Source organism: Triturus cristatus, chromosome 4_1 (genome assembly GCF_964204655.1).
Source record: "Triturus cristatus chromosome 4_1, aTriCri1.1, whole genome shotgun sequence".
NCBI classification, from domain to species: domain Eukaryota; kingdom Metazoa; phylum Chordata; class Amphibia; order Caudata; family Salamandridae; genus Triturus; species Triturus cristatus.
The window spans coordinates 1155394142-1155416677 of record NC_140585.1 but is presented as its reverse complement, the minus strand read 5'-3'; the positions used below and the strand labels follow the sequence as shown (position 1 = coordinate 1155416677).

Here is a 22536-nt window from a genome sequence, read left to right as displayed (position 1 = left end):
TATCCCAGAGTTGCCTGTCCCGTTTCTTCAGGAAGTTCCTGGATGCCATGATGCAGAGAATGCACCACTACATAAGCTTCCCAAACACACAGGCTGCACTGCAGAAAACAAAAACAGACTTTTATCACATGGCACAGTTCCCCCATGTCATCGGCTGTATTGATGGTACACACATCCCAATCTGTCCACCAGCTGATACAGAGCACATCTACAGGAACAGGAAGTCCACCCACTCCATCAATGTGCAGGTGATCTGTGATGCAGGGAACATCATCACAGATATTGTTGCAAAGTTTCCTGGGAGCACCCACGACTCTTACATCTTCCAGAATAGTGGGATCTACACACGACTGAGTGCCGGAGAATTCGGAGAGGGATACCTGCTGGGTAAGTAACAGTGACGCCCCTTGAAACCTGCAAATCAGAGTGTATAGAGGCATGTAACTGATGGTTCCCTTTTACTCATCCAGGCGACAGTGCATATGCATGCCGTTCATTCATCCTCACTCCCTACCTACACCCAGCAACCCAGAGTGAGAGACGATACAACGTGGCCCACAAAACAACACGCAATGTGGTGGAGCGCACGTTTGGACTACTGAAGAGCAGGTTCCGCTGCCTCCACAAGAGCGGAGGCGCACGCCAGTACAAACCCATCACCTGCTGCAAGATTATTGCCACTTGTGCAATGCTGCACAACCTTGCCACGAAAAAAGGTACAGATGTGGAACTAACATATTTTGAGGACAACGAGGATGAGTCAGGCCAGCCAGAGGGCAGCGCAGCTAGAGTGCCAACTGCAATCGATGGGAGAGAGAGACGGGCAGAGATCACATGCAACTATTTCTGAGTAAGTGAGGGGACACAGCGAGTTGTGAGAAGTCATGACGTAGTTTAATGTGGCACCACGCCATGAACACATGAACAGGCCAATCTGGCAATATACCATCTATACAAGGAGTATGTCCAGGGTTACGTCACCCAATGGGAAGTGGCTAAGCAGGGCCACATCAATGTTTGCGCATACGCGCTGCAGTGGTGGATTGCACGGCCTGTGCATCCTCACTAGAGCCAACCCCAAGCCGCCTGCTGCTCTTGCGTGCTTCGGGGACGGGGGGTGTGATGCTGCTGCTGGTGTCGATGCTCTCCGCAGCATCCCCTGCAGCAGTTGTCGACGCCTGACTAGTCAATAGCACCCCTAGTGCACTTGTCACCTGCACCATCCCCCGAGACAGGTCGCTGCAGCACTGTGTTAGGCCCTCCTGCATCGTCACAGAGCGCCGGCAAAGTAGGGAAGTCGCAGTTGCCAGACGGTTGAGTGCCCTGCTGGTAGTGTCCCTTCTCTGGCGTTCCCGGCGCCGTGCTTCGATGTCAGCATCTAATTTGCTGCACAACTGCTGGATTGACTGGGACATGTCCCGAATGCCCGCAGCCATGCCGCCAATGTTTGTGTCCATGTTGACTAAGCTTGTCTTCATCACCCGCATGTGCCTCTGGACTGACATAACTGCCTTTGATTGCAGGCGCTGTTGCTTCAACATTTGGCCCTCGAGCCCCAAGAAGACACCATGGCCGTCAGTGGGTGCTGGTGGACTCTGGACACGCGACCTGCGGCGCCCTCTTGCTCCCGTCTGTGCTGCCTGTGAGGTGTGGGGCACAGTGGGATGGCTCCCTTCCTGGGGCCCGGTGCGGTCTTCTGGGCCCATGCTGTCGTCTGACGAGGTGTCGAAGGCTCGTAGCCTGGCTGCTGGACGCCTCCTCATTCTCACACCTGCAAGCGGAGATGTGGCCGGTGATTCGAACATGAGTGGCGATGCTGGCTGTGGTTGTGGTGATGCTGGCTCTCGGTGAGGTGATGCTGGCTCTCGGTGAGGTGATGCTGGCTCTGTGTGCGGCGAGGCTGGCTGTGTTGGTGATGCGGCTGCAAGTGGGCCTGCTCCCTGGTCTGAACTCGTGCTGGCTAGAGGTGATTTTTGTGGCCGGTGTGCCGTCTCCCCTGCAGCATGCCCTGTACTGCATGATGTCACATCTGTGGACAGAAAAACAACATTGGCTCAGTGTCCCCGAAGGGCTGCATTGCAAGCGTCACAATAAATCATTTCACATTCCAATCTGTCCTCTGTCTCCTTGTGCCTCGAGTGCGTGACATGCCTTGTTGCCCTGTGACATTTACGTCATGGTTAGTGTTGCCCTGACTACATCTCCCGGAATGCAATGCCTGTCTGCACTGACACGTGTGGACTGCAGTGTGATTCTCGTTTCACAATGGGGAATGTGGGATAGGGGTAGGGGAGGCTACATTGCTGTGCTTTCGTCTTACCTTGGTGTGTTGCGGCTCTGGCAGAGCTGTCGGCGTCCCCAAGACCCACGACGCTCTCTTGCTCGATTGTGGCCGCCACCAGCTCCTCCAGTTCGGTGAGGGCAGGTGCCCTGTTGGTTCCACCTCCGGTCTGGCTGGCCTCCTTCTGGATGTCGCCCATCTTCCTCTTGGTCACAATCCTCAGGTCATACCAGCGCTTTTTGAGGACCTCAATGTCCCTGTGGGTCACTCCCACAGCATTGACCTGCGCCTGGATGGCCAGCCATATGTTGCGCTTTTCGGCCTCAGGCACTTGCAGGGATTGCCTCCCAAACAGCTTCTGGTGCTGCTTCACCACCTCCTCCACCAGCACCTGGAGTTCCTTGGGGCTGAATTTGAGCTTCCTCCTCCTTTCCCCTCCGTCTTTCTGTGTTCTCTGGCTGCACATGCTGTTCGTTTCCCGCTCGCACATGCAACTGCTCCCTGCCTCTCCTCTGCACTCCAAGCCTCTCCAGGGTCGGCTAATTATGTACACCTGCCTGGGTGTGGCCACTTCGGCTAATTGTGTACACCTGCCTGGGTGTGGGCAGTTCCTGGTTGGGTGGGCTGTCGTTGCACAGGATTAGCTGTTTCGTCAAGTCATGTGATGTTATTTACCGAATCCGTACATACCGATTCGGTATTTTCCGATTCGGTAGATACCACCTCGGTATTTTCGGATTCGATAGATACCACCTCGGTATTTTCCGAATCGGTAATTATCACCTCGGTATTTACCGAATCGGTGAATTCCGATTCGTATTTACCGAATGTTACCGAATCGGTAACTGTTACCGAATTTTTACCTACATATAACTTACCGATTCTAATTTACCGATTCGGTACGGCTCGGTATTTAAGAACCGGTAAAATTTATTTACCTACATGAGGCCCTTAGTATGGTGTGATGTCCTCACCCCACTGTTTGACCCAATCAAAATTGCGGGTGAACATGGAATTGAAACATTTGGGGGTGGATCATGCATTTGAATTGGTATAACAGAGGTAAGTTCTAGATAGTTAGACACACTTGATGCTGAGATGCTGATGCTATGCTGAGATGCTGCCCGATTTTGCTGCAATCTGACTGAAGAATCCAACACTAGGGAAATTCGTGGAACAACCGAGGAGGCACATCTAGGAAGGGGCACGGATGAGCCAGAGCCGGAGAGAGTAGCACCAGAGAGAGTTGTACTGGTGGCGTTACACTAGAAGAGGCAATTTTCCTTGTCCTGAATCCTTGACTCTCTGATGTCGGTGTCCTTACACCATTCTAGGTAAATATATTTGTAGGGTTAATGCTCCGTACTTGCTCTCTGTTCTTTCTCTCCTCAGGTGCTGTCATTGCAAGAATGTATTAATACAAACTGATTATAAGCTAACTACTATTTTTCCGGATGGAGACTCTTGGTATATGTGTATGTTGATTTGACTCACAACATTATTAATTCAGATAAAATTTTTAAAAACTCCTTCTGAGTCTGTGGTTCTTTGAATAAAAGATAAATGCATTATCGTATTTCCTCCCTATTCTAATCTACTACTAGATCTTATCGAATTTGTTCATTTACTCAGGAGACAGGAATGGTAAGAATGCTGGTGTAAAGGTTTCCTAGGGTAAAATAAAATTGATGACCAGTGGATATTTGCCAGCTCATTGCGTGTATGAATGTATATGGGCCCAAATGAGAGTTGTGTGTATGAATGTGTAGAGCTGGTAAACTCCGCTGCATCACTAGCAACCATTGACAAAGCCAATAGTTATCGCTTGTTGTAGGTGTAACGTTACTTGTTGTGTTATATATCTGGATACAATGACAGAAGAGGCAAAATACCAGTCCGGCGGCACACTATATGAAGCACAGATTGTTAGCATAGGTGTTTTAAGCCACGCCCTTAATTACATCCAACACCCCCTTTGGAGAGACCCCCCCAGTTTTTTCATCCCACTTAAATGCCCTGGAAACAAGCACCATGTCACAGTCACCTCATGGCCTGGCACTGTGCATCATGCATGACTCATGACTTCCACTTTTTCAGATTGCCTATGTGCAGGGGCATAGTGAACCCTACCCGTACCCCATCCCTTGTATTAGGAACTACAGCAAGGGTGACATTCTTGAAGGGCCTCTTCTGTCTGCAACTCTGCAGAGAAAGGCTCAGCTCATAATTAATATGAAAAGGTGGGCGAGTGAGTAAGTGAAGGGATGGGTGGCTGAATGGTTTAGTGAACGAGTGAATGGATGAATGAAAGGGTGAATGTATGGATAATGCAAGAAAGGATAAATGGATGAATGAGTGAGTGAAAGGATGGATGAGAGAAAAGGCAAATAGATGGATGCATAGGTGGAAGGGTAGATGGATGGGTAAAAAGGTGGATGGATAAGTAAAAGAATGGATGGATGAGTGAAAGGGTGGATGATGGGCAAGTGAATGGGTGGATGGATGAGTGAAATGATGGATGGATTGATTAGTGAAAGGGCGAATAGATAGATGGACGGGTTAGTGAAAGGCTGGATGTAAGGATGGATCAGTGAGTGAAAGGGAGGGTAGATGGACAAAAGGATGGATAGATGAGTGAAAGAGTGAAAGGGTGGATGGGGAAAAGATGGATGAGTGATAGGGTCAACGGATTGATTCATGAGTGGATGAGTAGAGGGATGAGTGGCTGGATGGATGAAAGGAAGGATGTCTAAGTAAAAGGGTCGATGGAGAGAGAAAGGGAGGATGGACTGAAATGGTGAATGAGTGGAAGGATGAGTGTCTGGGTGGATGGATGAGTAAGTGAAAGGATGGTTGGATGGGTGAAAGGGTAAATGGATGGATTGGTGGAAGAGTGGATGAATAAGTTGACGGATGGATAGGGTGAAAGGGTGGATGGATAGATGAGTGAAAGGGTGGATGGAGGGATGGATGAGTGAAATTATGGATGGAAGGATACATGATGGATAGGTTTGCAAATGGTTGAATATGTCTGGATATGGATGGGCTTACTTATATAGTATTCCGCAACCTCCTCTGATGAGTCTGTTAAACTTACCTTTTGTCTTCTAGTTTTGTCCTGAATTTTGACCTCCTGTCCTGAATTTCTGTCCTGAAATTTGACCCTTTGTCCTGAATATTTACACTCACCATCCTGAATTTGCACCCATGCCAGTTGGTCACCCTAACAGGCCCGGACTAAGTTGTGGAGGGCAACCAGGGGCCTGCCATGTGCAGGCTACAGGGGTGGCAATGGGCCACGTGGACATTGCATTCTGATCCATAGTCAAGGTCGCCCCTCCCCCCTTGAAGGCAGCAAAGATTGCGGATTGTGTTCTTTCTTCAGCTGTTCATTAAAGGATTAAAAATATAATGACGCAAAATAGTGTTTAAAAAGGACGATAACAATAAGCAAATGTAAGTGGTTTCATATTGCGTTTCATAGTGGAGGAAACCGAGATTCAGCCTAGACCAGAGCCCAAAAATGTTTACACTGGGCCTGCACATTGGTGCTTACCTCCACACCGTCCTCAAAAAATAGGAGCACACAAAGGGCAAAGATACACCAAAACACACAGCCATAAATTCAAGCACACACACACGTGAATAACCAGCACGCGCATGGGCACACACAAAGGCAGGCACATAGAAGCATACTGCATCGCACTTTACACACATGGGATTGATAAACACACGCATGCACTGGCACACACGAAGACGGCCACACCCAAACACACAAGCTGCCAAGAACACAAAAGACCCACATGCACTGCCTACTCACAGCGCCTCGAAGGACATTAGCAACTCCCTCGTGCTTGCTCAACAAGCCCTGCAGTGACGACCCAATGCTGGCGTGCACGCGCTGGTCACCACTGACCTAAAATCCTTACCTTGACATATACTAAAACACCAAGGTTTCCCCTAGAGAGTCTTAACCAGGAGGGGCACAGCTTCGCAGAAGTTGTAAATAGGGACAGGTGGGGCGCTGCTACACTGTCTGCAGAGGTGGGGTGCCTCACACCTTGCATACTGCTAAACACCAGGCACTCGCCCATACACTGGGAGCAGAGTCTCCAGTCATTTTCAGTGCCCCCCCCCCAAAGGACCTAGGACTTGCCCTTTGTCTCATTACTTTTTTTTCTGCACCCTTGAGTAAGGGAGAGAAACCTTAAGTCTCACTAGGATATCTAAAAGACACCCTATGCAGCCCTGCCAGGTTTTACTGGCCCATCCATGATGTGCTGCTCCAGTCCACATTTTTTCCTTGAATTATGGGACTTGTAGTTTTGTTTATTTCGTTAGAAAACAGGACTCCACGTCCTATAATACAGATGTTCACTATGTGTAGAATAAGGATAAATGGTTTTTAACCTCTATTAACGTTTTTTTATTAGGACACTCCACGTAAGTCAAATACGTTATTTGGTGTGATGGTTTTAAAAAACACGAACATTTGAATAAATAAACTACAATAATTCAGATGTAAAAACCTGGACTGGAGAAGCACATCACGCGGTGACTTCGGAAACATGGCAGCTATGACTAAGGCTCAGAGGGAATTTAAAAGCCCCCCAGAACAACACAGAGTAAAGATTGTTCTAGAAACTCGCAGCAGCGAGACCCCGTTAGGAGCTTGGTGATGAATGGCACATGTGTCTGCGCACCGAATGTGTTTGTATTTGTGTATGTGCAAACAAGTTGCGACAATCAACCTTAGGTCCGCGCCTTCCCAGCAGCACCAGCAGCAGAATCCTGTGAGTGGAACACCTGTGACAGGCCAGGCCCTCCAATGTGATGTAACGAGGTCCACGCTGGCATCAGCAGCAGAATCGTGTGACTGTAACCCCTGTGATGAGCAAGGCCCTCTAATGTGATGTCACGAGGTCCGCGCTAGCAACAGCTGCAGAATCCTGTGTTTTGAACCCCTGTGACATGCCAGGCCCTCCAATGTGATGTCACGAGGTCCGCGCTAAGTGCAGAGGGGAGGCCTCCGCTGCAGCAGAGGCACTCAGAGGCCACTGATGGGGAAGAATGTCACGTAGGATGGGTTCGTCTTTGAGTTCAACGCAGGATCCTTTTAGTGACTGAATAAGAGTTTGCTTTTTTCAGGAAATTAAATTAAAACCGTGTCTCGCCTGCTCCCTCCCCCTTACACTGCATGACACAATCGCCCATAAACCAGTGATGTATGATGACACGTTGAAAAGTCTCTATTGTGACGTGTCCCTGGTATAAAAGGCTGGTAACCAGGCAGCCGCAGCATTGCACTCATGAGCACCGGACAGAGAGGACCACTGCTGGCGGCTGGAGCTGAGGCCCACGAGAGGCGGAAGCAGCAGGGGGCTATCAGCAGGCTCCAAAAAAGAAGTGGGTGGGGATGGGTCTAAAGGACAAGGTGAGTATATAAACCAAACGAAAACTGAACTGAAAACCGAACTTGAAACCAAACTGGAACCAAACTTGAAACTGACTTGAAACTCAATTTCCCTTCCCTTCCCATTAACTTCCCTTCCGTTCCCCTCCCTTCCATCCCTCTTCCCTTCCCTCCCCGATCTTCTCCCATATCCCTACCCTTCTCACCTCTCCCTCCTCCACATCTTCCATCCCCACTCCCTTCCCCACTCCCTTCCCTGCTCTCTCTACCCTCCCATGCTCTTCCCTCTCCCTTCTTCACCTCACCCCTTCCTCACTTCTAATCTACCTTCTTACCCTCACCCTTCCCTTACCCCCACACTTCCCCTTCCATCTCTTCCCCTTCCCTCTCTATCCCCACCATGCACCCTCACCCTACTCGTTCCCCTCTCCCTCCACCCTCCACCTTCCCATCTCCCTCCACCTTCCCCTCTCCCTTCCCCTTCCCTCTTACTCTCATTTCCCTTCACCCCAACCTTTCCCTTCCCCTCTCCCTATCTCTTCGCTTGCCCTCACCATTCCTCTCTGCCTCACCATCACCCTCCCATTTCCTCACCCTCTCCCTTCCCCTTTACCTCACCCTCTCACCCTCCCTCTCCCTTTCCCTCACCCTTATACTACACCTCTCCCCTCCCCACCCCCTTGCCCTCCACCCCTTCCCCTTCCCCTTTCCGCTTCCCCCTCCCTTTCCCATTCCCCTCTCCCATTCCCCTCACCCTCTCCCTTCACCCTCTCCCTTTCCCTCTCCTCCATTCGCCTCACCCTCATCCTTCCTGTCTCACTCATCCCTCTCTTCCCCTTGCCCCTCTACCCTTACCCTTACCTTCCACCTTCCCTTCTCCCTCCCTCCATCCTCCCCTCACTCTCCACCTTCCCCTCTCCCTTCCTTCCTCCATCACTCTCCCCCTCTCCCTTCCCCTCACCCTTCCCCTCACCCCCTCACCCCCCCTCTCCCTTCCTCTTTCCCTCTCCCTCCCCTTCCCCTTTCCCTTCCCCTCTCTTCACCCTCTCCGTTCCCCTCACCCACACCCTCTCCCTTCCCCTCACCCTCTACCTTACCCTCACCCTCTCCCCTCACCCTTCCCCTTTTCTTTCTCTTTCCATTTCTCATTCCCTTTCCCTCTCCTTTTCCACTCTCCCTTTCTCCTCTTTTTCCCCTCTCCCTTTCTTCTCTCCCTTCCCTCCTTTTCCCTTCCCCACACCTTTACTCTCTCCCTTTCCCTCTCCCTTTCCCTCTCCCTTTCCTGCACCCTCTGCCTTTCCCTCACCCTCTTCCCCTCGCCCTCTTTCTCTCACTACCCCTCTCTCTTCCCCTTCTCCTCCCCCCTCTTCCCCTACCCCTCCCTCCCTCTCCCTCCCTTTCCTATGCCCTCTCCCTCACCCTCTCCCTTTCCCTCACCCTTTCCCCTCTGCCTCCACCTCTCCCTCCCCACTCCCCCTCTCCCTTACCCTCTCCCTCTCACTCACCTTTTTCACTTTCCCTCTCCTATCCCCTCTCCCTTTTCCCCTCTCTTCACCCTTCCCTTCTCCCTTACCCTCTTTCTCACCCTTCTCCCTCTTCTCTCCCTCACTCCCTTCCTGTCTACGTTGCCCTTCCCCTCTATGTTGCCCTTCCCCTCTCCCTTCCCTTCCCCTCACACTGACTCTCACTCTCTCCCTTTCCATCACCCTCACCCCTCCCCTCTCCCTTCCCCTCACCCCCTCCCTCTCCCTTCCCTTCCCTTCCCCTCTCCCTCCCCTCTCCCTTCCTTGCCCTCTCACTCTCCTCCCATCCCCTTTCCCTTTCCCTTTCCCTCTCCTTCCCCTTTCCCCTCTCTTCACCCTCATCCTTCCCCTCACCCTCTCTCTTCCTCTCACCATTTTCTTTCCCTTCTCTCTCTCCCTTCCCCTCTCTTCACCCTTCCTCTCTCCCTCTCCCTTCTCCTTCCTCTACCTTCTCCTCTTGCTTCTTCGCTCCCTTCCCTTCTCCCTCTTCCTCTCCCTCCCCTTCCCCTCTCCTTCCTTCTCCATTCCCTTCCCCTCACCCTCTCCCCAACCTCACTCTCTCCCTTTCCCTCACCCTCTTCCTTTCCCTCACCCTGTCCCTTCCCCTCTCCCTCACCCTCTCCCTTCCACTTCCCCTTTCCCTCACCCTTTCACTCCCTCACCCTCATGCTTTCTCCTTTCCCACCCTCTCTCCATCTCCCTCTCCCTTCCTTCCTCCTCCCCTCCCCCTTCCCCTCTCCCTCATTCTCTCCCTTTCCCTCCTGCCTCCCCCTTTCTCTTTCCTCTCCCCTCCTCTTACCCTCATTTCTCCCTCCCTCTACCTTCTGCTTCCCTCACCCTCACTTTCCCTCACCCTCGCTCCTTCCCTCTCCATCCCCCTTTCCCTCTCCCTCCCATTCCCCTAACCCTCTCCCTCCCTTCCTCTCCTCTCCCTTGCCCTCTCACTCTCCTCCCATCCCCTTTCCTTTTCCCTCGCCCTTCCCTACCCCTCTCCTTTCCCCTCTCTTCACCCTCATCCTTCCCCTCACCCTCTCTCTTCCCCTTACTATTTCTCTTTCCCTTTCCTCTATCCCTTCCCCACTCTTCACCCTTCCCCTCTCCCTTCTCTTCCTCTCCCTTCTCCTCTTGCTTCCTCGCTCACTTCCCCTCTCCCTATTCCTCTCCCTTCCCTTCCCCTCCCCTTCTCCCTTCCCCTCATCATCTCCCCCACCCTCACTCTCTCTCTTTCCCTCACCCTCTTCCTTCCACTTCCCCTCTCCCTTTCACTCCCTCTCCCTTCTCCTCTCCCACCCCCTCTCCATCTCCATCTCCCTTTCCCTTCCTTTATCTTCCCATCTCCCTTTCCTTCTCCCTCATTCTCTACCTTTCACTCACCCTCGCCCTTTCCCCACCCCTCGACCTCTCCCTCTCCCTTCCTACTCCCTTTCCCTCACCCTCTCTTTCCCTCCCCTTGCTCCTTCCCTCTCCATCCCCTCTTTCCCTTTCCCTCCCCCTCTCCCTTTCCCTCTCCCTTCACCTGTTCCGCCTCACTCTCCCTCTCCCTCCCATTCCCCTTACCCTCTCTTTTCCTCCGTTTCTCCCTCCCTTTCCCTCACCTCACTTTCCCTTACCCTAACCCTTTGCCCTCTCCCTTCCCTCCACCCTCTTCCTTCCCCCTTCCCCTTCCCCTCTCCCTTCCTCTCTCTTCACCCTACCCCTCTCGCTTCCCCTCTCCCTTTCCCTTACTGTCTCACTCCACCTCTCTCTCCCCCTCCACCTCTCCCTTTCCCCTTCCCTTTCCCATCTCCCTTTCCCCTTTCCCTCTCCCTTCCCCTCACCCATCCTATCTCCCATTTACCTTTCCTCTCTCCAATCCCCTCTACTTCTCCCTTCCCCTCACCCTCTCCCTTTCTCTCTTGTTCCCACCTTCACCATTCCCCTATCCCTACCCCTCCCTTTCCCTATCCTCTTTCCATCACCCATTACCTCCTCGTTAGTCTTCCTCGCCACATGACTTACAACGTGAGCGTCAGCTCCACAACAGAACCCTCCAAAGCAAATCAAAAAAAAAATCAGCATCCCATGCCTCCCATCCCTTACCAATATGGCCGACCCAGTCACCCATGACCCCTATAAGAGGCGGGCCGGCCCAACCCAACAGCCTGTTTTTTTTGTTCTGCACTCTCTCCAGAGCGCATCAGGTAAGTGGTGCCTGCTGTAGCAGGTGCGTGGGTCCAGGGTTGGAGGTCCTGCTCTAGCGGACCCTAGGGGCATGGACCTTGTTTTGTTCCCCTACTTGTTACCCCCGGTGTGTGTGGCGGTTGCTGTGCTTGTGCCGGTGAGGCTCTGCCTTAGCGAGCCGTGGGTTTTCAGGTGAGGGGGGGTTTGCGTGGGGGCCGGTCTTTCCGGTTTCCTTGTAACGGCTATGGTGCTCGCATACTGCTATTGTTCTGTGTGCAACAGCACAAACATGCCTCTGCGCGACATTTCTTACATGCTTTAAATTACAACTGCATGTACGTCTGTTTGCTTGTACATTCCCTTCGCCGCCCGCTTTTCGTTGTATTCTGCGGGCGGCAGCAGTACGGAGCTTGGACTTCCGAGTGTTGCGGGCGGGTGCTTTGCATTTCTCTTACCCTGTTGCCAACTCCTGCCGCGTATTCGCCTGCCCCTCGTGGCGTTGGGGGAGGCGGCGGCTCTGCGGGGCTCGGTCCGACTGTGGGCCGCTGTGCGACTCCGGCGCGACGTTTTATGCGCCGGGGCGGCCTTGGTAGACGCAGGCTTTCCTGCGTCCTGGTACACTCTTCCGGCTTGGGTGCGCTCCGGGGTGGCGGCGTTGCTGGCTGCGCGCTGTTGATCCTCGCGGCTCGTTGTCCCGGGAGCGGGGCTTCGTTGGGGGCGTGTCCCGCCGGGTGTTTCTTCCGCCTTCCTTGCCTTTTTGGGCGCCGAGGGTTTTCTTTCGAGTCAGGATGGCAGTGAGACACAGTCTGCTCTGGCGGCGTGGGTTCGTATTCCGCTTCTGACACATGTGTCTTTGCTTTTGGGTTATCATGCTGGTACGCGCTTCCTGCATAATGGTGGATGGGGATGTCCTGTCCTCCCGGGCTCCTCCGGACACTATTGCCCTGCAGTCCTTTCAGGACAGGGTTCGGCCCGCTGTTTCGGCGGCTTGTGCGCTACGCCCGTTGCCAGGTCCCTCCTCCCCGTTCCGTCCTCGCTTGGATCCCTCCTTGGTCTTGGTCACGGGTTCGGTTCCCGGCGGGTCCGCTCGGTCCTTTCTTCTGTCTGGGGTCATTGGATGTGTACCTTTGAGTAGGGTGTCACCTACTCTTCTGTTATTCAGCGCCAGCATTCCTGTAGTGGTAAAACGTGCGCTTTCCGCCTGCGCAGGTTTGGCAATATGTGTCCTCTTAAATCTCTTACTGCTCTGAGACGCCGGTCGTCTCACTTTTTTGTGATCCTTCTGTGATTGGTGGGTGCTCGCTTCGGCGGCACATCTACTGTATTTGGATCGATGCAGGGTAGTTTTGCAGGGTCCTGCGCATGGATGACTCGCAAATTCGTGATGCGTTCCATATGTGCAGTTGTTTTGTCCTGCTTCTGGGGCTTCTCGGATTCCATGATCCAGGTGCTTTTGCGAGGGTCGGGGTTTACCGGATCTCAATCAATGACACTTATAAAAGCGCGCTACATACCCGTAGGGTCTCTCTCCCGGGGCTATGGTTGGTCTTGTGCCTCTGGTTGTCGGGGCTGTCTCAGGACTTGGGTTCGAGTCCTGCATGTCGCTGTCTTTGTGTCATGGATTGGCTGACTTTCGGTACTCTGCTTTGAGGCTTTGCTTCGCTTTTCCGGTACGTGTGTTCTGTCCTGGTGGTTGGGGGTGCTAGCTGGGTGCTTGCCTCTTCCTCCTCCGGTTCTGTTTTTCCCTCTCTTGGCTACTGTGCCATGCGGGAATTGTCGCCCCGTTGGGGGCGTTGTTGTGTGCCGTTGGCCTGGTGGCTTGGTGTTCTGTTGCGTTCGCTTCAGGCGCCTCTGTTTCTCCTCTTGATCTGTCTGTCGCTTTGGCTCTGTGGGGGTGGGATGCGCCGCCCGCCTTCCCTTCGGGTGCTGGCGGTGGTGGTTGTAGGCGATTGTCTGTTTACTTCGCTGTCGCCTTCCTGCGCGCTGAAGTTGTGTTGCCTTCCCTCTCTCCCCACTCCTACTGCTCTGCCCCGGTTGGTTCAGGGTTCCCGGGTGGGGGCCCTGCTATGTCGGATTCTCTTGCTGGTTCCTCCTCCTTCTGGCCGTCGCGGCCCTACCGTGAGCTATGGCTCAATGGTGAATCTTGTGCCTGCGGTTGTTCATGGTCTCACAGGAGGAGGGTTCGAGTCCCGGACACGTTTTCGAAGTGTCGTAAGGTGGATTCATTTCTGATTCCTCGTAGTAGCCCTGCGCTCCCCCTCCCCCGCCGCCTTGTGCTTGATGCCCTGCTCTAGCGGGCTCTGGGGTTTGGGTTCTGGCGTTTGGCTCCCCCTCTCTGTGGGGGCGGCTGTGGGCTTCTCTGTGCCGGGGTGCGTGTGGGTCACTCGGCCTCCTTTGTTGTAACTCCTTGCCCCTTCGCGGGCTTTAGTTGCTTTTCGGCTTGCCGTCAGTGTCCGCTCTGTTGGGGTCGCTCTGGCCTTCGGACGTCTGGTCCGGTTCAGGTCTTGGACTCTTCCCCTGTGGTTCAGGTGTTCCCTCCCTGGTCTTTCAATGTCAGTGGGTGCTCAGTCTCTGGAGTGGGCACTGTACTTTCTTTCCGTATAGTTGGTATGTGTTTCATTGTTCCCGCGGGGGTCTGTCCCTGTCTGTGGATGACCGTCCTCTGGGGTTTTCATGGCTTTCGGCATTGCCTCCCTGTCTGCCCCTGGCCTGTTCTGCTTTCTGCGGTTGTGCTGGGTCGGGTCTGGTTGGTGCCCGGTTGGGGTACCACCTGGGGCTTCCGGGTGCTGTAGCCTGTGGGGTCCTTCTTGGACTCGCCCTGTCTTGTTCAGGTCTGCGGCTTAGCCGCTCCTTCCTCTTCCTGCTCCTTGTCTCGGCGGGTGGCTCTTGCTCCCTTTTCGCCTTGCTTCTCCCTTGCCCCCTGGGGGTTGGGATTTTTTTTTCCATGGTCCTTCTGTCGGTCCTGGTGTGTCGGGCCTGGGGTTCGGCGCCCGCCTCTGGTGGGTGGGCGTTCTCTCCCTTTTCGGCTGGGTCGCTTTTTGCGGTCTTGCGGGTCCTTCTCTGTTCGGGTTGATTTTCTCCCCTGGTTTTCCTATTGGGGTTGTCTGGCTTTTCTCCGCCTGGTACGATTCTATGGCGTTTGGCATGGTCCCGGCGCAGGGGTTGCACGCACTTTCGTGTGGCGTTCAATGCAGTCTTGTTGCCTGGCTGTTTTTCTCCTTCCAGTTGGCTCTGGTGGTTCGGTTTTGGCCCGGGCCCTTCCCGCTTCTGTCCTGGTGGGACGGGAGGTTCGGGTTATGGCTCTGGCCTTCTGCATCCCCTGCATGGGTGTCCGGGGGTGCTGGTGCCTCCGGTTCTCTGCTCCCTGGCGGGCCCGTGCGCTTCCAGTGTGCCTTGTTTCCTCGTCTTTTGTCCCTGGGCATGGGGTTCCGGGGCCTGTTGGCTCTGCTGGCTCTCTGGGGGTTTTGACGTGGCTCGGGTTCGGTTTTCACCCTGCCCTTCTGTCCTTCTCGCTTTTGGTGATTGCTCGCTTCGGCGGCTCGCTTGGTCCCTGTGTGGGGCGGGCTCGGTCCGTGGCGCTGCCTTTTTCCCTGCCTTCTGTGCGTAGGTGGTCTTTCGGGTTCTCCGCTTTCTGCGGTGGCCTGGTTGAGTTCTCTGGGTGGCCGGGTCTCTTCGGTGTCGTTTCCGTCACCTTCCTGGGTCTTTTTGTTTCCTTGTTCCTGCCTGGGTTCTCTCCTTGGCGCGGTCCCTTCCGGGGGGTCCTTTGTGTGTCTGGGTTTTTTTCCCTTTCTGTTTCTCTTCAGCGCCCCTTTTCCTTGCTACCTGGAGCTTTAGCTCTTTGGTTTGTCTTGTGCCTGTGGGGGTACTGGTTCTCACGGGTCGAGGGTTCGTGTCTCGCACGCGCTGTCACAGTGTCGTTGGTTGGCAGTCTGTTGCACTCTTCTTTTAGTGCGGCTCTTGCCGGTTTGCTTGCGACTGATTCCGCTGCCTCTGGTGGTTTCGGCTCTCTCGCGGGTGGTGTTCTCCCTTGCGGGGTTGCTGTGTTTTGTCGCACTGCGTCTCCCTTTCGGCTGTGCCTTTTCTGTGAGGTCACTGTGGCGGGGTTGCCCTCTGTTCCTTCGGTTTTCCTTCTTTTTCTTGTGGGGGTTTGTTGCCCTCTTTTCAGGATCTCCGTTGGCCGGTCCTGGTGTGTTGGTCCGGCGTACTTTCTGGGCCCTGTTTTCTGGGGCTTCTGGCTCCGTGCGGTCTGATCCGGAGCTTTTCTCTGTCCCCCTTTGGCCTTTGCTGCGGCTGCTTCCTGCCGGCGCCTCGTGTCTCTGGGGTCCGGGTTTTTAGATTTCCCGGTGTCATTGGGTCCCGGGCTGGTTTTTCCTGCTCGTGGTTGCCTTTCCCCTGGGTGGTTCTTCCACTCGTTCTGACCTGTTGGGTTTTGCCCTCTGGTCTGTTGGTGTCTTGTGAGTTCCATGAAGCCGTTTGGCTTTGGTATGTGCTCACGTTGTAAGTCATGTGGCGAGGAAGACTAACGAGGAGGTAATGCCCCGATTACTTACCGGTAATCTTCATTACTCCGAGTGTAGTCTTCCTCGCCACATGACTTCCCATCCCTCCCTCCCTGTCTGGCTATCTGCTTCATGTTTTGCTTGGTAGTTTCAGGCTGTTGGGTTGGGCCGGCCCGCCTCTTATAGGGGTCATGGGTGACTGGGTCGGCCATATTGGGAAGGGATGGGAGGCATGGGATGCTGATTTTTGTTTTGCTTTGCTTTGGAGGGTTCTGTTGTGGAGCTGACGCTCACGTTGTAAGTCATGTGGCGAGGAAGACTACACTCGGAGTAATGAAGATTACCGGTAAGTAATCGGGGCATTCCCTTCCCCTCTCCAGTTCCCTTTCCTTTTCCCTTCCCTTTCCCTCTCCATTCCCTTTCTTCACCCTAATCCTTCCCCTCACCTTCACACATTTCTTTCTCTTTCCCCTCTCCCTGCCCCCCTCCCTTCCCCTCTCCCTTCCCTCTCACTTTCCCTCACACTTCCCCTCTTCACCTCTCCCACCCCTTCCACCTCTTACTTCCTCTGCCCTTTCCCCCTCTCTTTCCCCTTCCCCTCTCCCTTCCTTTCTCCCTTCCCCTCTCCCTCACCCTTACCCTAACTCTCCCCCTTTTTCCTCACCCTCTCCCTCTTCCCTTCTCCCTTCCTGTCTCCCTCCCCATCTCCTCTTCCCTTCCTATTCCCCTTTCTCTCTTCTCATCTCTTTCCCTCTCCTTTCCTCTCTCTCCCCACTCACCCTCTCCCTCTCCCACATCCTCTCCTTCTCCCCTCCCTCTCCCTCTCCCTCTCCCTTTCCCTTTCCCTTCACTCTCCCTCCACCTTCCCCTATCCTTCCTCCCTCCATTCCCCTCACCCTTCCCTCACCCTCTTCCTTCCTCTCACCCTCCGCATCTCCTCCTACCTTCCTATTTCCTATCCCTTTCTCTCTCCCCTTCTCTTTCCCTCTCCTTTCCTCTATCTCTCCCCTTCCCCCTTAACCTCTCCCACACCCTCTCCTTCTCTCTTCCCTTCTCCCTTTCCCTCCCCTTCCCCTCTCACTCTGTCTCTCCCTCCCCTCTCTCTCCCCCTCTCCCTTTCCCTTCACTGTCCCTCCACCCTCCCCTCCATTCCACTCACCCTCTTCCTTCCCCTCACCCTCACTCTCTTGCTTTCCTTTACCTCACCCTATCCCCTTACCTCCCCTCTCCCTACCCTTTCCCTTCCACTTTTCGTCTCTCCCTCCCTTTACCTCTTCCTTTCCCTCCCCTCTCTCCTCTTCACCTCTCCCTCCCCCTCTTCCTTTCCCCTTCCCCTCTCCCTTCTCCTCTCCCTTTCCCCTCTCCAGTCCCCTTTACCTCTCCCTTCTCCTTCCCCTATCTGTCCCCCTTCCCCTTCCCCTCTCCCTTCTACTCTCCTCTCCCTTTCCCTCTTTCTCTCCCTTCCCCTCTGAATCCTTCTCCCTTCACCTCACCCTCTCCCTTCCTCTCACCCTCCCTCTTACCCTTTTCCCTCCCCTCTTCCTTTCCCTCTCCCTTCTCCCTCTCCCTCTCTTTACCCTCATCCTTCCCCTCACCCTCTCTCTTTCCCTCACCCTTTTATATCCCTTTCCCTCTTCCTTCCCTCTCTCCCTTCCCCTCTCCTTTCCCGCTCTTCACCCTTTCCCTCTCCCGCTCCCTTCCCCTCTTCCTTCCCTTCTCCCTCCTTCTACCATCCCCACATCTCCTCCCTTCCCCTCAACCTCTCCCTTTCCCTCTCCTTCATCCTCTCCCTTCAACTTCCCCTTTCCCTCTCCCTCACACTCCCTCACCCTTTCTCCTCTCCCTCCCCCTCTCCCTTTCCCTTCACTTTCCCTCCACCTTCCCCTCAGCCTTCCATCATCCTCTTCCTTCCCCTCACCCTCCCGTTCTTCTCCTCCCTTCCTATTTCCCTTTCCCTCCCCTTCTCTCTCCCTCCCTCTCTCTTTTCACCCTTCCCCTAACTCTCCCCCTTTTCCTCACCCTCTTCTTTCTCCCTCCCCCTTTCTACTTCCCTTTCTCTCTTCCCTTCTCTTTCCATCTCCTTTCCTCTATCTCCCCCACTCACACTCTCCCTCTCCCACACCCTCTCCTTCTCCCCTCCCCTTCCTCTCTATCCCCCTCTCCCTCTCCTTTCCCTTCACTCTCCCTCCACCTTCCCCTCTCCTTTCCCCTTCCGTTCCCCTCACCCTCTTTCCTTCCCCTCTACCTCCGCATCTCTTCCTCCATATTTCCCTTTCCCTTTCTCTCCCCTTCTCCTTTCCTCTATCTCTCCCCACTCACCCTCTCCACACCCTCTCCTTCTCTCTTTCCCTCTTCCTTCTGCTCTCCCTCTCACTTTCCCTCTCCTCTCCTCCCCTTCCCCTCGCACTCTGCCTCTCCCTCCCCCTCTCTCCCCCTCTCCCTTTCCTTCACTCTCCCTCCATCTTCCCCTCTCCTTCCCCCCTTCTGTTCCTCTCACCCTCCTCCTTCCCCTCACCTTCCCTCTCTCGCTTTCCTTCCCCCTCACTCAATCTCCTTCCCTCACCCTCTCCCTCCCCTTTCCCTTCCACTTCCCCTCTCTCCCTCCCCTCCCCTTACCGCTTCCTTTCCCTCACCGTCCCTCCTCTTCACCTCTCCCTCCCCCTCTTCCATTCCCCTTCCCCCTCTCTCCCTTCCCTTTTCCCTCTCCCCTCCTACTCCCTTTCCCTCCCCCTCTCTTTCCCCTCACCCTTGTTCCTTCCCTCTCCATCCCCCCTTTCTCTTTCCCTCCCCCTCTCCCTTTCCCTCTCCACCTGTTCTGCCCCACACTCCCTTCCCCTCTCTTTTCCCTCTCTCCTTCCGCTCTTCCTCCTTTCCCTCACCTCACTTTCCCTCACCTCACTTTCCCTTACCCTAACCCTTTGCCCTCTCCCTTCCCTCCACCCTCCACCCTCTCCCTTCCCCTCTCCCTTCCTCTCTCTTCACCCTGCCCCTCTCTTTCCCTCTCCCTTTCCCTTACCATCTCACTCCACCTCCACCTCTCCCTCCCCTTTTCCTCTCCTTCATCCTCTCCCTCTTCCTTTCTCTCTCCCCTTCTCTTTCCCTCTCCTTTCCTCTATCTCTCCCCTTCCCCCTTAACCTCTCCCACACCCTCTCCTTCTCTCTTCCCCTCTCCCTTTCCCTCCCCTTACCCTCTCACTCTGTCTCTCCCTCCCCCTCTCTCTCCCCCTCTCCCTTTCCCTTCACTCTCCCTCCACCCTCCCCTCCATTCCCCTCACCCTCTTCCTTCCCCTCACCCTCACTCTCTTGCTTTCCTTTACCTCACCCTATCCCCTTACCTCCCCCTCTCCCTACCCTTTCCCTTCCACTTTTCTCTCTCCCTCCCTTTACCTCTTCCTTTCCCTCACCCTCTCTCCTCTTCACCTCTCCCTCCCCCTCTTCCTTTCCGCTTCCCCTCTCCCTTCTCCCTCCCTTTCCCCTCTCCAGTCCCCTTTACCTCTCCCTTCTCATTCCCCTATCTGTCCCCCTTCCCCTCTCCCTTCTTCTCTCCCTCTCCCTTTCCCTCTTTCTCTCCCTTCCCCTCTGAATCCTTCTCCCTTCACCTCACCCTCTCCTTCCTCTCACCCCTCACTCTTACCCTTTTCCCTCCCCTCTTCCTTTCCCTCTCCCTTCTCCCTCTCCCTTTCCCTCTCTTATACCCTCATCCTTCCCCTCACCCTCTCTCTTTCCCTCACCCTTTTATATCCCTTTCCTCTTCCCTCTCTCCTTCCCCTCTCCTTTCCCGCTCTTCACCCTTTCCCTCTCCCGCTCCCTTCCCTCTTCCTTCCCTTCTCCCTCTCCCTCCTTCTACCATCCCCACATCTCCTCCCTTCCCCTCACCCTCTCCCTTTCCCTCTCCTTCATCCTCTCCCTTCAACTTCCCCTTCCCCTTTCCCTCTCCCTCACACTCCCTCACCCTTTCTCCTCTCCCTCCCCCCTCCCCCTCTCCCTTTCCCTTCACTTTCCCTCCACCTTCCCCTCAGCCTTCCATCATCCTCTTCCTTCCCTCACCCTCCCGTTCTTCTCCTCCCTTCCTATTTCCCTTTCTCTCCCCTTCTCTCTCCCTCCCTCTCTCTTCTCACCCTTCCCCTAACTCTCCCCCTTTTCCTCACCCTCTTCCTCTTCCTTCTCCCTCCCCTTCCTATTTCCTTCTCTCTTCCCTTCTCTTTCCATCTCCTTTCCTCTATCTCTCCCCACTCACCCTCTCCCTCTCCCACACCCTCTCCTTCTCCCCTCCCCTTCCTCTCTATCCCCCTCTCCCTTTCCTCACTCTCCCTCCACCTTCCCTCTCCTTTCCCCTTCCGTTCCCCTCACCCTCTTCCTTCCCCTCACCCTCCGCATCTCCTCCTCCATATTTCCCTTTCCCTTTCTCTCCCCTTCTCTCTCCCTCTCCTTTCCTCTATCTCTCCCCACTCACCCTCTCCCATACCCTCTCCTTCTCTCTTTCCCTCTTCCATCTGCTCTCCCTCTCACTTTCCCTCTCCTCCCTTCCCCTCTCACTCTGCCTCTCCCTCCCCCTCTCTTCCCCCTCTCCCTTCACTCTCCCTCCACCTTCCCCTCTCCTTCCCCCCTCTGTTCCTCTCACCCTCCTCCTTCCCTCACCCTCCCTCTCGCTTTCCTTCCCCCTCACCCAATCTCCTTCCCTCACCCTCTCCCTCCCCTTTCCCTTCCACTTCCCCTCTCTCCCTCCCCGTCCCTCCTCTTCACCTCTCCCTCCCCCTCTTCCATTCCCCTTCCCCCTCTCTCCCTTCCCTTTTCCCCTCTCCCCTCCTACTCCCTTTCCCTCCCCCTCTCTTTCCCTCACCCTTGCTCCTTCCCTCTCCATCCCCCTTCTCTTTCCCTCCCCCTCTCCCTTTCCCTCTCCATCCACCTGTTCTGCCCCACACTCCCTCTCCCTTCCCCTCTCTTTTCCTCCCGCTCTTCCTCCCTTTCCCTCACCACCTCACTTTCCCTTACCCTAACCCTTTGCCCTCTCCCTTCCCTCCACCTCTCCCTTCCCCTCTCCCTTCCTCTCTCTTCACCCTGCCCCTCTCTCTTGCCCTCTCCCTTTCCCTTTCCCTTACCACCTCACTCCACCTCTCCCTCCCCTACACCTCTCCGTTTCCCCTTCCCATTCCCATCTCCCTTTCCCCTTTCTTTCTCCCTTCCCTTCCCTCACCCATCCTATCTCCCATCTACCTTTCCCCTCTCCAATCCCCTCTACTTCGCCCTTCCCCTCATCCTCTCCCTTCCTCTCTTGCTTCCCCCTTCACCATTCCCCTATCCCGACCCCCTCCCTTTCTCTTCCCTTCCCCTCTCCATTTCCCTATCCCTCTTGCTTCCTTTCCCCTCCATTCCCCTCTCTTCACTCTAATCCTTCCCCTCACTCACACACATTTCTTTCTCTTTCCCTTCTCTTCCCCTCTCCCTTCCCCTCTCCACCTCTTCCACCCCTTCCCGCCTCTTCCTTCCTCTGCCCTTTCCCCTCTCTTTCCCCTTCCCCTCTCCCTCACCATTCCCCTAACTCTCTCCCTTTTACCTACCTTCTCCCTCTTCCCTTCTCCCTTCCCCTCTCCCTCCCCATCTCCTCCCTTCCTATTTCCCTTCTCTCTTTCCCTTCTCTTTCCCACTCCTTTCCTCTATCTCTCCCCACTCACCTCTCCCACACCCTCTCCTTCTCCCCTCCCCCTTCCTCTCCCTCCCCTCTCCCTCTCCCTTCACCTTCCCCTCTCCTTTCCCCCTCCGTTCCCCTCACCCTTCCCTCACCCTCTTCCTTTCCCTCACCCTCCGCATCTCCTCCTCCCTTCCTATTTCCTTTCCCTTTCTCCCTTCTCTTTCCCTCTCCTTTCCTCTATCTCTCCCCATCCCCCTTAACTTACCTTTCCCATTTCCTTCCTCTCTCCCACGCCCTCTCCATCTCTCTTCCCCTCTCCCTTCTGCTCTCCCTCTCACTTTCCTACCCCTCCCCTTCCCCTCTCACTCTGCCTCTCCCTCCCCCTGTCTCTCCCCTCTCCCTTCACTCTCCCCCACCTTCCCCTCTCCTTTCCCGCTCCATTCCCCTCACCCTCTTCCTTCCCCTCACCCTCACTCTCTCGCTTTCCTTTACCCTCACCCTCCCCTTTCCTCCCCTCTCCCTCCCCTTTCCCTTCCACTTCCCCTCACTCCTCCCCCTCCCTTTACCTCTTCCTTTTCCCCTCTCCCTCTTTCCTCTTCACCTCTCCCTCCCCTCTTCCTTTCCCTCTCACTCTACCTCTCTGTTTCCCCTCCCTTTCCCTTCCCTTTCCCTCTCCCTTTCCCTCTCCTTTTCCCCTCTCCAGTCCCCTTTACCTCTCCCTTCTCCTTCCCCTATCTGCCCCCTTCCCCTCTTCCCTTCTACTCCCCCTCTCCCTTTCCCTCTTCCTCTCCCTTTCTCTCTCATTCCTCTCACCCTCACTCTTACCCTTTTCCTTCACCCTCTCTTTCCCTCACCCTTTTATATCCCTTTCCCTCTTCCTTCCCTTTCTCCCTTTCCCGCTCCCTTCCCCTCTTCCTTCCCTCCCCCCTCTCCTTCTACCATCCCCACACCTCTTCCCTTTCCCTCACCGTCACTCTCTCCTTTTCCCTCTCCTTCATCCTCTCCCTCTTCCTTCAACTTCCCCTTCTCTC

General features: G+C 54.9%; 1 long non-coding RNA gene and 1 other non-coding gene across 2 annotated transcripts in view; one reads left to right on the top strand and one right to left on the bottom strand.

Annotated features, from left to right (window-relative positions):
* The window catches only part of LOC146856233 (uncharacterized), a 246500-nt gene that overhangs the window by 37555 nt on the left and 186409 nt on the right, over positions 1 to 22536 (bottom strand). The gene's annotated exons all lie outside the window — the stretch shown is intronic.
* Positions 12673 to 12778, top strand: LOC146856234 (U6 spliceosomal RNA). The gene has a single exon (XR_014958924.1). It is a non-coding gene; the product is annotated as a U6 spliceosomal RNA (small nuclear RNA).